Source organism: Crocodylus siamensis, chromosome 3, assembly GCF_052110815.1.
Source record: "Crocodylus siamensis isolate JL-2025a chromosome 3, ASM5211081v1, whole genome shotgun sequence".
In the NCBI taxonomy this organism is placed as follows: domain Eukaryota; kingdom Metazoa; phylum Chordata; order Crocodylia; family Crocodylidae; genus Crocodylus; species Crocodylus siamensis.
The window spans coordinates 82,377,428-82,398,130 of record NC_143397.1 but is presented as its reverse complement, the minus strand read 5'-3'; positions in this window follow the sequence as shown (position 1 = coordinate 82,398,130).

Below are 20,703 nucleotides of genomic sequence, written 5' to 3'. Positions count from 1 at the left end.
AGCTATTTTTAACAAATGTAAATCTAAATTACTGCACCCAACCACTTCATTCAAATTCAGTGATCTTGGCTAGCATAATACCGCTAATTAATTTCTTCTTGCTCTTGTATCAAATCTGCAATCCCACACAAAGCAACCAAACACTATTATTATTTACACAGTGCTATGGGTAGAAAAAAATAAAAGTGACAGGTCCTTCTGAAGTCTGAATCTAAATTTACTGTACAGGTGTGAATCATACTATGAGAAGGGATTTTCTTAGATAGGATTGCATCAAAGAAATACTTGGATCATACCATCCATAGCTCCACTTCCATCAAGAGGCAGAATACCTCATATTTACCATGAGCTGAAAATATGCATACAGACAGTTATCAGTGAGCTAAAAGTTCACCCTGTAGCCTACCTCACAATAAGTTGTGCCCTCATTTCCTGAGTAAGCTTCTATAGCTTCCTTACACCATTTTGCTGCTCATTTTCAAGACAAAGAAAATATTTTTCTGCTTTACCACACCTTGGGCAATCATTTAATACAGTGCAATATGAGTGCAGATGGAGTTCAAAATGCTCAAGGGGCAGTTTACTTAATAAATGAGTGGGATACATAAGAATGGTGATAGAGGTAGTTGTAATGCCTTTATATTAACCATCCTCATTTGGAATATGTATGCTGTGCTGGGCACCTATCTCAGAAATGATACTTCAAAACAAGAGTGAGTTAAAGGGAAAAATCTCATCTCTGATCTTTGATGATGATTCTTATCTTTCTATGTGTATAAAATGCTACTGAAGAAAACTGGTAAGACTTTATGCTAGTGTAAATGACTCCATAAGGCCAAGAGCAATGGGCAATCAGGCCAGGTACTCTTTCTTGTTTTCTTTTAAGATAATTAGCTCCATCAAGGAGTGGAAAGTGAGACCCTGACTCTGTAGAATCGAAGCAACAGGAGCTGCAACTATCCTTGAAACCCTGGCTGCAGAAAGAGCCCTGTCTTTTTTTTAAATTTCTTAAACCTCTCCTGACTCCTGTTGCACAAACCAGCTCCTCTTTGGTTGCAGAATATCAACTCATTTTAAATTACTGGCATAAAAGAAATATGAAAATACTGCATCACCACAGGCATTCTACAAGGGCTCCTGAAAGACAAAAAATGAGCATGGACTCTCTTGTATTGTTGGAAAATTTCCTCCTTCTCAAACCACAGTTTTTTCTGATGAATAGCTGATCAAGAAAGGATCATCAAGAATAATCTACACCCAGTATCAACAAGGTGTTTCTTCTCTGTATAGTTATTTAAATGCAAATGACCAGGACTAAAATCAATGGGCATGATCCTTCAGTCTTTGAAATCAGTGACAAAACTCCCATGAATTTCAACAGAAGCAAGACAAGTCCTTAGGTGAGTTAATTAGCATTTGATGATATTCAGTCTCTGCTGCAGCCTGATTTGCATAGCTTCCAATCCCAAATAAAGAAGGGTAAAATAATTGCTGACTACAAATAAGCTTTTAAAGATGTTTGGGTGGAGATAATAATGAAGTAATGTGCCTAAGACTCTGCTAATCTATGTACAATAAAGCCATTGTATGAATTTCTTTTCTATTTTCAGTTTGTTTTTTTTTCTGTAAAATCCCTGGGGATATTCACTATTTAAGAGAATGCAAATATTAGTTTACCAAAATGTGCAGTGTTTCTTATACATTACAGCTGTCATCTATAAAAGCTGTCCATCTTGTCACATTGACTGTGTTTTTATTTGGTTGGCATTTCTTTCAGTGCTCCCTATCCACACTATATACTAGAGTAACTAGACAATACCACAGGTATCAAGGTAAGCCCCAATGGGCAGAGCTGTCACCTGCCCTTACACAGCTGGTCAGCATGGCAGAAGAAAGCTTGGACCAGCCTCCTGTCTCTTCTGTAGCATCTGGAAGAACAGATCATAAGGACTAGATCTACATCTGATGTAAATCAGCATTGCTGTACTGACTTCCTGTATACCACTGTACCTCAGGCCAAAATATTTGTTCCCCTCCCACCCCCCACCTCCTCTTTTTCCATCCTTGTAAGCAGCTCCTTCAGTGTATCAGGCTGTGGTAACATTTTGTTTTTCATTTGTTCCCCTAACCTTATGGAGACTGCTTTAATTTAAGCATCTCTAAGTAACATAATGAATGGGATAGAGTCTAACGTGACTATCCTCAAAAGAAATATGCTATTCATTACCCAGAGAAGGAACCACAGAGACATCCATTTACCCTGGAGAATTTCAACCATTAAATAAGGGTTAATTTGGTGGCTATGGAAACTAATTATTTACCTTCTAATAAAAGGGATGCACCAAATCCTGCTGTTCAGCCACCTGACTTGTTACAAACCAAAGGTCATCACAGCTTAATGAAGGCAGAGCAGAAGTGTGCAGCATACATGTAGGATACCCTGGGGTAGTCTTTAAAAACTGCAGGTGCTCTCATTGGATTTACTGAAATAATAATGACACTAATATCCAGTGTATCTTTTGTGTAAAGCTCAGAAAGCTCCTTCCAGCAGGGTTCTTCATAAAATCAGAAGGCCTATAGCTCAAGTGATGAAGTTCAAGTGGTAGTTCAATTGGTGCATGATGGGAATTTTTTAGAGTTACATATTGCAGAATTTCTTTTCAAGGCTGTCAGCCCCTTCTGAATGTTGTGTGCTAAGCACAGAAATTACTGGGCACAAATGTATGGCCTAGGCTATGCCAAGAAGTCAGACGACAAGATCACAGTGTTCCCTTCTGGCCTGAAGATCTATGAATCTATGAATTGCTCTTGTAACCTATCTGCCAGGCACCAGTCAGCAGCAACAAGGGCCGGGTTCAATTTTGGGGTTCTAAATATATTTTACCTTGGCTCGAGCCCCAACCAAGACCACCTGGAAAGCACTAAATGAATTACTAGGGTGTCCTACATAAACAAAAAAAAAACATTTTCACAAGCAATGAAAATACAAAAGACAGATTTATTACAGAAAACAGAGGAAAATACTGAATGCAATTTAAAACACTACTAACTACAAAACATAGCCTATGGGTTGCACCGTGCCAGGGAAGCTGTTAGAGAGCATGGGTCCCTCATTGCTCTTGGAGGAATGGTAGCGTGCCAATCTTTGCTGCCTCGGAGAAGCTGCATGTGTGTGGGGAGTGACTGTGGCTCCAGACAGCATGCACGCACCCCGAAACTTCTGGGCTGGATTATATGGCCTGCTAAAACAAAACTGCAGGAAAAACTCCAACAGGAGCCAGGTTGATTAACGGCTACAGCCAGCCCAGCCACACAGCTTGACTGGGGCAACAGACCATCAAAAGAAACAAGGGAAAAGACCAGGTCTACCCTCTAGACCTGGGCTGCAGGTAGTTTGGGTCACAGCTTCGCTGGGAGCAGAAAGCTGCAAACCTCAACCCTGGCCCAAAAACTGTCAGGATTAGAAACTCCCAGGTTTCAACCCTGTTTAAACTGCCTGGCCAGCAAACCCAAGGAACCAATATTCTTTTCCCAGTATTAATCCCTTAAAACCTCAAAAGAACAAAGGGGAAGAAAAAGGAGGAGAGGGGAAATCCCAGACACTGGGACAATTCTCCCTCTCTCCCCTCTACTGGAGCTTCCCTGTTCGCTCTTTGCAAACTCCTTCTCCCTTGGAGGAGACTTCCCTCTTCAACATTTCTCCCTGCCAAACCAGCCTAGCTCACCTTATATCCCTTTGCATGATACCACCCTGGCCTTGTCCAGTCAGGGAGTGCCACACTCCAGTTCCTCTCCCAACCAATTGGCTTGAAGAATCCTCTGCTTCCCCTGGCCAGTGAGGCCAGAGGGTTTTACATATTCGTGTCGCAAAAGATTGCGGTTCGTTTCTCCGGAGGCACGCGAAGAAATCTCAGACACACACTTATTAGCAGCACAAAAGGTGTATTTGCAAATAGGGTCGGAGCAGAGTCAAGGGACTCAGATTACTCCGAACCCCTGAGGAAATTCTCAGCTGGTATTTTATCCTTCCCCTCCTGGGCACGTGTGCAGAAACAGGAACTCTTACAGCTCATTTCCGTTTCATACAAACATGTATGTGGCTACGTCACTTCATCCATCGCATGTATATTATAATTAACTACTTAAGTATGCAGGGCGGATAGGTAAATATGCATCAGCTAATTGCGCATGCTCAGAAAGTTCTCTAGGTCACCAAGAGTTTAAATCCCCCCACCTTTCAAGGACACAGTCAGTTGAATTCCAACTTCTGTAATCTGCATGAGAAGGACCAGGGGGAGTGTGGGGGAGGGAGTGATTTAGCATAAGAAAAACTGTAACAAGGCTGGCCAAGGAAAAAAAGTCCTTGGCAGTGTTTTTTCTTATCAGGTGCGAGATGCAAACTGTGCATTTCTAACAACACTCCATTTCTAACAATATTCTAACAATACTCCATTTCTAACGTTCACATCAGATACAGGTCCCAGCTTGCCATGTGCTGAGCCCATGGCCACAACACAGGAGCCATCTTGTCCACATAAAAAACATACCCAAAAATACCCACAATATACAACCCAAGTGTGTGGGGGGGTTACACTCTTAATTCTTTTTTTCTATGGAAGAATTATACAAGCTTTCCAAACATTATAAGAGCACAGGGAGAGGTAAGGAACAGGCCAAATGCTGGCCTTTGATGGTATCACTTTAATGTTCAACACAGGAAAAACAATCAAAAAAGGGTTTGTACAGAAAAAAGGTAAGTTTTGGTTAGTTGTCTTCACTTGAATACAGGCAATAGACATGCTTTCCAATACACGGTAGCTACTTTCATTCATCTGACATTAACACATTGATTGCAAAGGCTAGAGCAAACTTCTTAATTTATAGAACTCCCTTCGCTTACTTTCCTGTGCTACCACTCCCAGCTAGGTAAGTCAAATCCAACCCCAATTTTTGTGTCATTATAGTCCTAGCCATTCTGTTGCCTGTGTTCCTAAATGCAACCCATGCTGTCATACTCATTCTGCCAAAAAATAAATCACAGATCCCTTTAATGTCACTGGCAGCTGCAGGTGTCCAGCAACTTTAAAGGTCAGTCCAGTTGTTTAGATCAGAGGTGCTCAATCCTTGATTTAAACAACCTCAGAGGCCAGATCCAACCCCTAGCGCCATGTTATCTGGCCCACAGGGCTCCCTACAGGTCCAAAAATTTTGTGGCAGAAATCTGCTGACAAATTTACAAACCCAGGGGGATCCCTAAGGGCCCAGGGCGCTGCATGCTAGATCCAGGCGATCGGGGCCAGTCAGTGGTGGCACTGGGCCCCAGGGCCTGATCCTGGCACATGGGGCCCAAGGTCAACACACAGAGCCAGGCAGGGGTAGCACAGGGCCTCAATCTCACCAGGTAGAGCTGAGTGGGCATGGGTGGTGTGGAGTCCAATTCTGGTGTGCAGGGCTGGGCCACAGGAGTATCGTGGAGCTAAATCCCAGCATTCAGGGCCAGACAGGGGTGGCCAAGGTACACAGACAGCAGAGGTCTTGACCCCAGCATGCGGAGGTGGGCAAGAGTGGTGCAGGCTGCCAGGACCCAATCCAGGCATGTGGGGTTTGATCTGACCTGCAGACTGGCCCCATGATACACATCTGGCCCATGGGGCCAAAAGTTTATAGATTTATATATACTAGAGTCAGATGGGACCTCAAACAATCATCAAGTCTGATCCCCTGCCAGTGGCAGGAAAAAGTGTGATTCCAGCCAGGTGCTTGTCCAGTCTCCTCTTGAAGACCCCCCCCAAGGTAGGGGAGAGCACCACCCCCCTTGAAACCCATTCCAGATTCTGCCAACCCTTACTATGAAGAAGTTCTTTCTGATGCCCAACTTAAATCTACTCTCTATCAGCTTGTGGCCATTGTTTCTGGTTATTCCAAGGGATGCTCTGGTAAACAAAGCATCTCCTATTCCCTGCTGTCTCCCCCCTGGTGAATTTGTATACAACCACAAGATCCTCCCTCAACCTTCTCTTGCAGAGGCTGAAAAGATCCAGGACCCTCAGCTTTTCCTCATAAGGCCTTCCCTGCAGGCTTCTAACCACACGAGTGGCCCTCCTCTGGACCCTGTCAAAGTTGTCCACATCGTTCTTGAATTGCAGTGCCCAGAATTGGATGCAGTACTCTAGCTGCAACTTGATCAGTGCCACATACAGGGGAAACATCACTTCCCTGGACCTGTTTGTGATGCACCTACTAACGCATGACAAGGTGCGGTTAGCTCTGCTAATTACTTCATCACCTTGATGACTCATATTCATCTTGGAGTTGACAATGACTCTGAGATCTCTTTCTGCTGCTATGCTGCTGAGAAGGTCATCCCCCAGTGTATAGGTGTGCTGGTGATTCCCTCTCCCTAGGTGCAGCCTCTTGCACTTGTCCTTGTTGAACTGCATCCTATTATTCTCTGCCCCACTTCTCTAACCTGTCCGGGTCTACCTGGATTCAATGTGTTTCAATACCAATGTGTTTGCTTTGCCCCATAGTTTGGTGTCACCTGTGAATTTAGACAGAGTGTTTTCCAAGCCCTAGTCCAGGTCACTGATGAAGATATTGAACAGCACCAGCCCAAGGACCAAGCCTTGGGGGGCCCCACTGCTCACAACTTTCAAGGTCGATACCGACACATCCACCACCATGCTCTGGGTACGACCCTTAAGCCAATTTGCCACATGACTGTGTAATCGTCTATGGCACAGCCATTCAATTTCTTTATAGGATGGGATACCATGTTGAAAGGCCTTCTTAAAGTCCAAGAAGATGACATCTACCTCAACTCCTGCATCTAAGCTTTTAGTGACCTGGTCATAGAAAGAAACAAGGTTAATCAGGAGGATTGACCTGCTATGAACCTGTGTTGGTTGCCCTTCAGCATTATATTACCCCCTGGACTTCTACAAGTGTGATCCTTGATCATTTTTTTAAGGATTTTCCCAAGGATAGAGGTGAGACTAAGTGGTCTATAGTTACCCGGATCCTCCTTCCTCCCCTTCTTGAAAATAGGGACCACATTGACCCTTTTCCAGTCCTCTGGGACCTCACATGAGCACCATGAGTGCTCAAACAGATGTGCCAGTGGCTTTGCTATGACACTGGCTAATTCTTTCAGCACCCTTGGATGGAGCTCATCCAGTCCGACTGGTATAAACACATCCAGCCCCTCCAAGCGTCTCTTTACTATGTCAGTGCTGACAGTTGGTGAGCTGGTGTTTCTCCTGCTTGTGTCAGTAATGCATTTGGGAGATTTGTCTAGATCCAAGTAGAAGAATACAGAGGGAAAAAACTCATCAAAGAGCTTTTCTTTGTCCCTCCTATCTGTGACCAACTACCCTTGTCTATCCTGTAGGGGTCCTATGCTGCCCTACATCTTCTTTTTGCTCCCTATATACCTGAAGAAGGACTTTTTGTTGTCCTTAATTTTTGCCACCAGCCTGAATTCTAATGCTGCTTTGGCCTTCCTGATTCCCTGCAAGTGCGAGCCAAGGAGGTATGCTCCTCCTTGGTAGCTACCCCCTGCTTCCACAGCCTGTATGCCCCTTTTTTTCCCTCTTAGACTTTCCTGGATTTCCCTGTTTAGCCAGGAGGGATTCTTGGCCCCTTTGCCCCCTTTTCTATGCAGTGGGATTGCCTCCTTCTGCGCCGAAAGGATCGCTTCCTTGAGGAATGACCACCTTTCCTGGACCCCCATTTTGCCAGTGCTCTTGACTGTGCTTTAATGCCCCACTAACTAATCTCCTGAGCACACTGAAGTCAGCCTCTCTCAAGTCTAGCACTTCTGCCCTGCTGGTTACCTTTCCCACCCTTCGTTGGATAGTGAATTCAATCAATTGATGGTCACTATCCCCCAGGTAGCCTTGTACCTGCAGATCCCCCATCAAATTATCCCCTGTAGCCAGCACCAAGTCCAGCAAGGCATTCCCCCTAGTGGGATCGTATACCTCTTGCATTAGGTGGAGGTCCTGTAAGTGGGTTAAAAATCTATGTGAACGATTAGTTCTAGCTGACTGATCCTCCCAGCAGATGTTAGGGTAGTTTAGGTCACCCATGACAACCGTATCTCTTGACTGTATGGCCTCCGAGAACTGCTTGGAGAATTCCAGGTCTAGCTCATCCTCCTGGTGTGGTGGTCTATAGTAAACCCCCACTACCAAGTCCCTTTCCTCTTGACCCCCTTGTATCCTAACCCACAGTACCTCAGTTTGGCCCTCCTCTGAACCCATCTTGATTATAGAAGATGTATATTGCTCCTTAACATAGAGAGCAACACCCCCCGCCTTTTTCCCCCACTCTATCCCATCTGTGCATCCTACAACCTTCAATGCCAACCTACTGCCCAATCATTAGTAGGGTCCCACCAGGTTTCACTTAGCCCAACCAGGTTGAAGTTGTTGCCTGCAAGCAGGAATGCAAGTTCCTCCTGCTTGTTCCCCATGCTTCTAGCATTAGTGTATAGACATTTAAGCCTCCTATGGGTGCCCTTCGTACCCCTTGTCCTGATGTCTATTGGGTCCCCTAGTGCTTACTTGGGCTGATCCATTGCATGGCTTGTTGTTCTCTGAACCCAGGTTCTCATTGTCCACTGCATCCCCATCCCCCGACAAACAGTAGCTTGAGTGCTACTGATTTAGATGCATAAGTACAAATTAAGTTGTTGGCCTACTAAGGTGCTGGGTGCCATGGGCCATGTATAGACTAAACAAGGGACATGCATGCTAAATGCTTTTGCACTGCTTTAATGGTGTCAGTGTTTGCACACTTCGGCAGTGTATTGCGCATTAATTACAGACACTAGCAAATTCAGCAGCATAATGCACCTTAAATGACTTGGGGCACAGCAAACTAAGGAGTTTTAGTTTGCTGCCCTACCAGCCGCAGAGCAAAGCACCGGGCTCCATGCAGCTTAGGGGCTCTGCAGGAAGCCCTGCAGGTAGCCTGGCAGCAGCCTGGGAAGGCAGGCTCTGCCAAAGAGAGGGAAAAAAAAGCAGTGAGCCTGATCTTCCCCCTCCCCTCCCCTACCTGCCTGAGCTGCATGGAGGCGCAGTGTTTCCCTCCAGGGCTGTGGTGCCTCCTGGGACCACCCAAGCTAGGTGCCTGCAGGCGGGTGCCACCTGGGGGCAGGCCACCGTTGCCACAGAAGGAAGCACCAGACCCCCGCTCCCCCTCTGCAGCCCAGGAACTGCTCCACCCACTGGCGGCTCACCACACCCCCAACCCGCTGCCAAAAGAGGCAGGTAAGTGGGTATGTGCAGGACACGGGGGTTTAAAGGGCCCTAAATTGAAGCAGTGTTTTTAAAAACCCACTGCTTCAATTTAGGGCCCCCGTTTCATCTACACATGCCCATGGACACTAGTGCCCAGTGCTATGGAGGTGTTGCCTATGCAAGCTGATGGCTCTCTGAACCAGTTAGTGTCTAAGTGTCCTGCCACGGTTTCTGCCTGACTTCAGACTAATACAGCTAACTACTTCTCTCTATTCATAATCACTGTTTCACTTCCAAATGATCCACAGGTAAAGTTTAGCCTGCCACCAGATGAATCAAACACTGCCTGTCTGCTCACTTGCATTACTGATATATTTAAAGGATGTGTTTTCTATGATGGTATAAATCGACAGACTCTTGTCATTGATAGACAGCGCTCTTCTGGACAAAACCTAGCAATATGCTGTGCTTCTGTCTCCTGTGTTCTGAAGCTTTCTTTTTGAATTTCACATTCCTTTTCTGGACAGCTTCATTCATGATTGTTCAAATGGTATCTGAAGGGCCAGCATCACTTCAGAATTTAACAAGCAAAGGAGTTTCACACCGCAAGCTGCTCTAGCTCACTCGGAAGCAGATATTTTGTAGTAAGAGAATTCTGAAGTAAACCTTAGACTCTCTGCATGCGGATATAAGGAATGTGCTACTGGCCCACGTTCGTTCTTATAAGAGAAAGAGAGGTAACCATAGAGGGGAGGAAAGCACTCTTCATTTGTACTATACTCACATTATTCTTATGTGAGCAAAAATACATAAGACTATTTTCAGTTGAGCAAGTATAAATTTACAGTTTCCAAATCTGGATCTGAATCACACCCAATTTAAATCACATCTTAAATCTTATTATCTTGTACACCTTCTTCACCTTTTTATAAAATGATTGCATGTTTAAATGATATTTGAGTTGATAAAAAAAGACACTTCTGCTTCTCTGCATCCTTTTGTCATGCATCCAAAGGCATTATGTAAGTAGACCAACAGGTGGCAGTGTAATACACCAAAGGGTATAAATGGACCAAAGGAATAAATGAGGATCGAATTAACAGAATTTCTCAAATTAAACATCTGCCCAATTTAGCTGAATGTTTGGAGTTCAGATAAAATGGTGTCAGGAGCTGAGCCTTCAGTTTGTTTGTTGATTATGCCAACCCACAGCCTTACTGACCATCCTGCTTGCAATATAAAATTGGTATTACAACAGTTTCAAAATACATTTCATATTTCTTCCTTTCCTATCTAACCATGCCCATGAGCTGAGAAGGTATACTTTATCATCTTTTTAGGATCTGATGTACAAGGGACTATATGATGATGCTTAGACTACATCTTCTGATGTTTATGTGCCACACAATGAAGAAATCCAATACAGCCAGTTTCCCAAAGTGGTGTATGTAGCTAAGAAAAAGGATACGTTGCCTTTCTGGTTTCTGTGTGATGAATAGGGCTGACTGGCTTTTTTTTTCACTGCAACTCTCTTTGGAAGGAAAGCTAGTAAGCTAAAGTAAGTGCAACACTTCACTGACAGTGTTGTTGGGTTTTTTCCTCCACACTTTTAATTAAAAATTGAAACCCCAAACTGATTTTTTGGATTTCAGCAATTCTCATATTTTCATTTTAGGAAGGGTCCCCCCACCACCACCTTTTAAATGAAAAGTTCAAATTTTCCATTTAAAATGTCTGAAAGGGGAAAAGACCAGCTTGTATCATCTCTAGAATTAACTTGTAAGTCCAAAGGATACCCCTTCCACCCCCATTTTAATAGAAGCATCTGCCTTTTCATGTCTCAAATGAGAAGAATATCACAAAACAAATCATCGTGCTCTCAGTCACTCTCTTTCATGAAGTCTTCACGTGTTCTTCCTTTGTTTTTTTTAGCCTGAAATGTAAGTCATCTACCAAAAAGATACCTGTCCATCTTTAAGAGAGAAATAGGACAGAGAAATGATAATGATAGGTGTGCTAATCCTTGTCATGGAACATATATAGTATTAAAATAGTTATGGCTTAAATGTTCTTTTAAAAAAAAAAAATCAGCAGAAGCAAGTATCTATGATATGCTAGAAGCAGGGGTTATTCTAGCCTTGTTCTGAAAAAACAGTCAGCACACACTAAAGAGAATCACAACACACCTCCTCTCATGGCTTTATCTTATTTACTGCAGAGGACACAGATACATGCAAATAGTAAGGTCCTGGTGGCAGGGACCCTCTTTGAGCCTGGTGTTTCTACAGTACCCTAGAACAGTGGGATGCTGATCCAAGACTGGGCCCAGTCACTATCACAATACAAACACTCTCTTAGTCCAAGCCACATTTCCAACCTTAGCGGTTCTAGGCCTTCCTCCTTTAAGAGAGTTCAGCCTCAGACTTGCACCTTGCTTAAAAGTCAAAGCAGAATTTATAGCTGCCACAATGGGTATGTCTATACCCAGAAGCATCAAGGTTTTTGCAAAGGAGGGCAAAAGCTGTTCCCCCAGCTCCCAACCTTTCTTCCCTCTCCAGCTTCAGCCAGGGACTTTTTAAATTCCCCAAAGCAGGTGAAAATTCCCTTCTATTTCCCCCCCTTCCCTGGCTGCCACTCCCACTGTTCCCACTGTCCCACAGGGTGGGGAAGGCTCCAGAGCTACTTCTGCCCACTCTAGCTGGGCTGCACAGTGCTAGACTCAGCCCAGGAGAGTGGTGCTGGCAGGAGGGGTTCCCCCTCCCTGCTTCTGCTTCCAGGCTCCCAGGGAACACCTGAGGGTCCTACTGCTGTCCCAGGCTGAGCCTGGCCCCTGTACAATCTGGCTGGAGCAGGAAGCTTGTCTCTGGAGCACCCCACCCCTGGATCCATGGAAAAAGCAGCAGCAGGTATGGGGCAGAGGGGAGAAAAAGGGAAAGGATGAGAGGGGAGGGGAGTGGACATGCCTCTGAACATAGAGGGGAAAGGAGGGGGGAATCTTACCTGCTTTGGCACCTTCAAAAAGTCCCCAACTACTGTTTCTGCCATGTAGTCTGAAAGGGGGCGGGGGTGCTACTGCACCCCCTTTGGATCCACCCCTGTGAACACTGCTGTATATGTGTGCACACGCCTGGCCTCGAACGCCAGGTCACGCACGGCTTTGGCCCGCTTGTTCGCTGGTGTTCACCTCACCGTCCCTGGTGGTCCGCCAAGTGGATATTTGCTTCTGGTGTGGTCATCCCCAGTCTCGCCTGCCATGACTTTGAATCTTATTTCAGTGGTGGGTCCAACCACTGGAGGTCTCTCAACAGGGGGACATCTATCTGCAAGGCTCCACCTCCCCTCAACCTCGCCCTTACACCCAACCTTGACGGGTCACAGCTGTCCTCCTGGCCAAGCTCCCAACTGTTGACCCCCTGATTACTTTCGCCAGGGCAGTCCTCCCTTCCAATGTAAACAGCCTGTGGCACCCTACCTGGGTTGCGAGGCTGCAGCCCTTTCCCTAAGCCGAGCAACCAACCCTGAGGCTTAAATAGCAATTGGGCTCCACGAGCTCTGACCCTCAACCCCTCCACCTGTGGGAAACACAAAATACACAAGAAAATCACTAGTGGACTCTGGAGGGCACAACTGCCTCTTGGTCAGGCTCCCTCCGCCAAGTCACTAACAACCCGCCCCAACACTCTGGGTTGGTGCTAGGCCCTATATGTGACTGGGGTGACCAACGGATTCCACCGCAATTCTTCTCCCTTGTTGCCCAGCCTTTTGTCTCTTTGGACCACCTGTGGTCCTCCGGTGGACACTGAGCCCCTCGTCACCCACTGAATTGGCACTATGCCACCAAAAGCCATGTCCAGCAGTCCTTCATGCTGCCCCTGTCCCCTACCTGGTGCGCCTCTTCAGCTTTCCTGGTGCCCTCAATGGTCCCACCTGGGTAGGTACCGACACTTGAGTTGGCCTCTCCAGCCCCTCTGCTGTAGCCACACGCATTGGGGTCTTTCTCTGCCCCTCTGCCCTTTTCCCCAGGTTCCTGGTCATGAGGAGCCCCCTCCAGCTCATGGCTCCTTCTGCTTCTGCATATACAATGTCTGACTTGCTGCAGGCATCGAGGCGCCCTCCCCCGCCGGGGGAAGCAGCTTCCAGCTCCCTTCGCTCCCGCAGGAGCTGCAGAGAGACACCTCCTGCTGGTGCTCCTGCCAGTGCTGATCTGCCCCTTTCCTCATTGCTGGTGGCCCGTTTTATTTCTGCTGGCCAGCGATCGTGGCTGACATCACCAGCTGGCCACAGATGCATAAAGACGTGGCTGACGAGCTACATGGGCTCCTTCGCATGTTCCAGCTTCACCGCGGGTCCCACTGCAGGTGAGTATCTTTATTTACTATTTTTTTCTTTCCCCTCTGGGGGTTCCTGACCCCGGGGCACCCCCCTGTTACTTTGGGGTCTTCCCCTGTGACAAAAAGCACTACCAAGAAGCATGTCCAACACACTTGCTCCCATTCCACACCTACCAAACTGTGAAATGAGGTGGTAAAGCCAATCTGGGGCACTCCCTGCCACCATTCTCAAGAGCATCTGGTGTTCTCAACAGCAGTAGCATGTGACACCCCCAGAACAGCTTCATTACCTCCTTTTTAGTTTGGGGTATGCAGAGCAAGAGCATGTGAGCAAGAAATGGTTTTCAAGAGCAATGGGGAAGGGTTATAATTATGTCTAGGGAGTCAGAAGGTTACAGTAGCTCCTAACCACAGTCTAATATGTTACTAGGATGAGGCAAAAGCAGAAACAAGCCATCCTCTTGCCTTTTTATTTTAGAATGCTGACATGTGGGGTGTGGCATATACAGTGTAAAATAAAATGAAAACTCACCACCAACAACTAAGGATTACATCTAGGTGTTGTGGAGAAGAGTAAATTGGAAGTGTATGGAGGTCACTGCAGGGTATGTGTGTGTGTAAACCAAGAACTAGACTCTCTCGTGGAAAGAAGCAATCCCAAAGCCCACAGTTCAAGACTGTATTAATTACTTCTGTAGTACTGTGGAAATGTATGAAGATCTGAATAACTCTCCTTTCCAAGGAAATACTTTCCCACCACCACCATCCACCGCTCCTCACTTACGATTCTTTATCTTTTCCCTTCAGTAACCATCTCAAAGCACCAGGAAAGTTTAAACTAATAAACATTAATAGATAAATCCAGAGACTGATGTAAATAATCCCACTGATTTCAGTGATGCTACTTGTATGAGTCAGATGAGCAGGATGTTTGACTTCGCCTTTATAAAAGCACATTTATTAAAAAATGTTTTTCCCTTACAGTGTTGTTGAAACTCCTATTACTTCCTGAAAAATTTATATAGCTTGGGATAACCCCTGTATTTTTTTATTTAGAAGATGAGTTATAGCGCAGATTGTCATAGTCTTATTAAATAATAGGAATCAGATAGGCTCTCACTCAGGAAGGTTTAGCCGCATGTAACAACCTGAAGCACTTTAAAGAGTAATAGATTAGATATTTATGCTGATAAAAATGCACCCAGGAACAAGAAGAATATATACAAGGGCCTAAAACTGGGAAGCATGTCCTGTTGGCAGGGAAACGGGGTGATTCAAACAGGAATAGAAGCAGGAGAACATAAGACTTATTGTGTACTTTCTTATTGCTGAGACCCTGCCACGGCATCTTGTGTGACTATATCAAATTCCTGGAAACTTGTCAGCTTACAGGTGATAGTTTGCTTGGAGTTAGATAGCCCATACATCACACTATTAAAGGCCAGAACACTGTGATTATCCTGTAGTCTTTCAGAAAGTTCATTGAGATCATTATTTTCTTCGTGGAAAGACAACAGAAATAGCCAGGAAGGACTTTTGCATAAGATCCCATGTAAAAGATCACACCATAACCCTACAGTAACTCCTGTAGGCTCCAATAAAATGTAGCTTGCTGCGTTGCCTGTAGAAAATACTCCTAAGCAATGTCACCCCGGTGCAAGAAGAATAAAGCAAAGAAATTCCATTTGTCATCATAAATCATCAATTGGCTTCTGATGTGTGCCTAGCTAAGCAATTCCTGCAGCTCTCATCTAAATGACTTCAATACAAGGTTTGCATTTCAAGGTTACCAGAAGTCTTTCAAATAAGACATTTTATTCTTATAATTATTGTCATTCCAGTCATCCATGCATGGTAGTATCCACTTACTGGTGATATCGAGCTTTCTTAGAAAGCAGCTGAGCATTGAAAAAAACTGCTATGTATGAAAATGAGGCCACAGTGAGTCCTCTGGTTTTCTTTGAAGGGTTTCTCCAAGAAACATCTTAAGATTTAGATTTTTTTTTCCTGGAAAGAAGCAAGCAAACATCACTTTTCAAGGAAAAAAAGCCAGTCATAAATAATACAAAATTCAAACCTAGAAATATGAGACCATAAATAATAATTTTTAAAAAGGAAACGCTTTTGATGGTATATACTGAACTGTATGACCCACTCATATGACCATATGACTCAGCTCAGTGATCCCTCCAAGAATGGCATCTCTGTGGGAGAACCTGCACAAGTAATACATATTAATCACCAATTAATTTTTTAAGGGGACAGTTTAAAAAACACATTTTGATGTTCTTGCCCCAGTAGACTTCTCCCTCTGTCACTCTTAGTAACAAATCAAATGCAGTAAGGCATAGCTGACTTGTTAAATAAGCCCAGGGGAAGGATGCAGGGAGGTAAGAGCTGCAGCTGATGTTGCTTTTGTGTTAGTTTGTTTGTATAAGAAAAGCTGGAAACCCCAAGTTCCTGTAGCTGTAATCAGAGAAGGGCTCACAGTTATTCAGTGACCCAGATATCACCTGCTGGAAGTGTCTGCTTTTCAAGAGAAAGATGATGCAATTAAGCAGGACTTTGACCTTTGATATTCCAGTAACGTTAGAGGGCCTTTGAAATACTGAGAGCAGGGAGGGTTTAGTTTATAGAGCTATAGGGCCTGATCAGATTGACTAGAGTCCTTTTATGCCATTCAGTTGGCTGCTCTTTAGTACTGCATCACCAGTGCTTTAATGTAACCTAAATCAGACCCAGAGAAAAAGAGAGAATCTGAGAATGACAGAATACAAGCAGCAGCCAGGGATAACAACTTGCTACCCAACATTATATATTTGTTGACGCAAACATGTGTGCTGAAAACTACCAATCCAAAGAAAGCAAACCTCTCCAATACTCTAATGCATTAAAAAATTACTAATCCAATATCCACAGTCATTACCAATAACAGCAACAATATGTTGTCTTGACATTTCATCATTACCGTTCTGCCTATTGGGTATGCAAGGATTCAGTATAAAAATGAAGCAAAAATATCTTAACATTTGGCACACACACAGCACTTTCCATCTTCTAAGTGCCGGACACGCATTCACTAACTAATTAACCCTTACATCACTCTTTTAAGTCAGTAATGGAGTTTTATTATTTCTGTTTAAAGAGTGGGTTAGCTAGAATTAAAATTCTGCTAAGAGGCAAAGAGCTTAGGGCTCTGGTTTTCCCAAACATGTGCACGCCCAGTTTGCTTATGCAATTACCATGCTTTCATGTACTATCTCAATCACTCCACGCAATAATAGAGTATTGTAGCAAAACCTCTAGTTACCACGCATCTGCACAAAGTGCATGCTCTGAGAATATGGCTCTGTATGACTCACACTTGTCTCTGGAAAAGCTGGGATTAAAATTCAGAAATTCCTGACTCCTAGTATTGTACACATTCTTTTAGCATTCAGACAAATGTTGTTCTCTCTCATATAATAAATATTTTGTATACCAAAGATGATCTTATGTATTTTCCAATAGAGAGAACTGCAGAGATGAGTGACATAGTAAAACTGCAGGAAAAGAAGAAATCCGTTACAGAATGCTCTTCCCCTTTTAGTTGTATTCTTACCTTATTTTAATGAGAATGTGCAAGTATTTTCTAAACTTCCCCATTCACAGTTCTGACAAGCCAACAGAATTTTAAGTAAACAAAAGACCTTTTATATTCTGTTTCAGGAAATTTTCAGTAAGGTGTCTAGAGACTGTTGGCTAGTTAGACAGTAATATTTGAAAGAAAAAAAAATCATCATTGTAGTAGCATACAAAACAGCTACAGTGCCTTTTGACAGCTGTAGAAAACGGGTTTAAAGTCCAGGTGCTGATAAATGATCAGAGAAATACTGTCCTCAGAGGTAAGCAAAAGGAAAAAAGGCAGCAAGAGAATGTGAGGAGCCATGAGAAGGATAGCCATTTTCTAGAACCATAATCCAATTCTGATTTCTGCAGGGCAGGCTAGAAGCTGAGTCCCATTGCTTCAAATTTGAATTCTAATATCCAGGGACTAAATTAACTTCTTATTATTTAGCTTAATCTCCTTTTTGTATTTTTAAAATACAGAACCAAAACAGACAAAGGTACATGTTCCACCAATACTTCCACTTGTATAATCTGCTGCTCTTTAATGTCAGTATGCATTTCATATAACCAAGAGCAGGAACCCAACACATTTTAAAAGTTCATTGTCAAAGTAAAATTTATTTGTCTTAAAAAAGATAAATAGATAAAAGGCAGGACAGTCTATCTTTTAGAACTGTGCAAAATTTTCCTGAGCTGTATAACATATTAAACCATCTAATTGGTTCGGACCGTGTTCTTGTGCTACACCAAAGCAGCAATATATTCAAACCAGACATTTCTGAATCAAGCAGATTTCAGAGGACAGAATTTTCTGAAGTAGTGTGAGCTGTAAATACATAGCTACATCCATTAATGTGTACAGTCCTAATTTCATCACTAAACATGGTTTCTCTAAATTATCAAGATCCAGGCGCAGCTTAACTTTGCTTTTTGTATGTTTGCATGGCTCGTGTTTCTCCTCAGGCCCTTTTACTTGAGGTGGGTCTTGAGGATATATCATTCAAATATTATCTTTTAATACTCATCTTCAGTCTTCATCTTCCCTTCTCCCTGGTAGTGCCATTCTGGTAACTTCCTTTGCCACGTATTCTTCCAGACTCCTTTGAACATGCCCATACCATGCCAGTCTTCTTTCTTGTACTTTCTTAGATGCCTCCACTACCTTCATCAGTCCTCTGATACAAGTATTCCTCTCTTTATCCATCTTTGTTATGCCATACATCAATTGTCATATCTGTCACATTCAGTCTCCTTTCTTGAGTTTTCTTCAGGAGTCATGTCTGTACTCCATACAAAGCACTGGATGTACACAGGTCTTGTAGACTTTCCCCTTCAACTTCACTGATACTTTCCTGTAGCATAATATTCCTGTCACCAGTTTCCAGTTTGCCCACCCTGCTGTTATTCAATGATTCAGCTCTTCATCTAACTCTGCGTTCTGCTGAACGGTTGACCCCAAATATTTGAACTTGTCAACTTTTCAAGCACTATCTTCTAATACTGGTGATTGATATTGCAACTGGGGAAAGGCAACCAGAGCAGCAGCCCCAGGATGCTGCCTTTGTAGGAGGGCACAAAAGTAGCCACTGCCTCAGCATGGCAGCAGCGAGTGCTGCTCCATGTGTCATGAGTGCCCAGGTGCAGAGCTGCTTTGCTACACCACTGCTGCTATTGACATGTGCAGCAACCCCAAACAGGATGAGAGATCAATGGGTAAAGCAACATGGAATTACAGCCTTGGTCCCAATGATATTTTATGTTGAAAAAGGGATCCACAAAATCCAAGGACTGGCAAAGTAAAGATGCAAGGTGCAAGTGAAAACTACTGTACCATACATTGATCTGGAGTTCAGTGGGTATGCAAGATGGGTATTATTTGAGGCTGAAGGTGTGGTAATATGTTTAACAAGAAAAGCAGAGTTTTAGAGTATTGCATGTAAAGCAGAGGGCTTAGAGATGATGGTAAATTGACTGCAAAGCTTTTTTTCACCTTCATCTTGCAGTTTAATAAGGAAAAAGATACATACATATATACATATACACACACACAGAGTTATCTGTGTGTGTATATATATGTAAACATGTATACACACACGCATTATATACATACACACACATACACATACACACCAATAACTCTGTATATATACACACATACAGTTGTATATGTGTATACACACACACACACACACACACAGAGTTATCTGGCATGAGTGGGGAATGGGGGGTGCCTGGTATCTAAAAATTCCAGTTACCTGAGCCCAGCTGTTTTCAGCCAGATACAGAGGGAGGGGATGGGGGTGGCCGGAGCGGTGGCAGCACAGAGTAGACGTTTTGGCCAGATATAGAGCAGCAGCAGCAGCACAGGGTGGTAGGTGGTGGCAGTGGCTGCCATGTGCAAGCTCCTCCACATCCAACCGGCTCACCAAAACTCTGGTTAATAGAGTATTCCAGTTAATCAAATGCTGGATAACAGGGCTTTTACCATGTGTGTGTGTGCGCATGCATAATTTAAGTGTGTGTGTACAAATTCATATTCATATAATTTAAAACATCTTAAAGCTGTAGATCACTTTCTGCTTGACACGGATCTTATTACCTTCTGAAAGAAAACTTTCTTATACCTACCTTTTATCAACTGTATGTAGACAGGATTTTGCTAACAACATAAACAAGCCTTTACAGCTAAATATTCAGAATACTGCTTTCTCCTTTCTATTATATTTTTAAAATTAATATAATGCTAGGAATAGGTGTTAGACAGCCCTGAATGAAGTCCCTGATCCACTGAACATTGCTTCTCCTATGTCTTTACGTATACTTAGTAAACAATGAATTGCAAAATGAATAGTGCCTTGTGGTTATAACTGTATGCAGAATTTTGAAAAGATTCAATAACATACAGACAAATCAATTTCAGTTCTGGAAATAGTATAAAGAAAAGTAGTCAAGCCAAATATCTTGCCAAGAAATATAGTAATGTGTACTCTCTTCATGCACATATATATTCATTAGCCAAAGAATTTTGCAAATGTGAAAGAGTTTAAAAATGTTCTGTCATCTTAGTTAAAATGACTACAAGGGATAGTCTTAGTTACTGTTACTATGGAACTTGCTATATTACTAGGGACAATGTGCTGCAATGCTTTCACACCTTCAGGCACGCCCTGTCAAGATGGTCCTGGGGTCTGCTACAACTCTTGGGAATAGTACCCAGCCTCTGGCATTGGTGTCATAAGGAACTAATGACTAGAATCATATGAATGCAAAGTAATAGCTACCAATATGTATCTCCTTCTCTCTTACTATTTTGTGTGCATCTTAGGTCCTGTTTTCTCTATACTGGGTGCATCTACACAAGACACTAAAAGCACAGTAGACTCATTCTACTGCGCATTAGCATAGCATGGTGAAAACCAGGCTAATGTGCTAATACGCAGTAGAATTAGTCTACTTCATATAAACTTACTGCGCAGTAATTATGAAGCATTAATGCACATGTAGATGTGCCCTCTGTG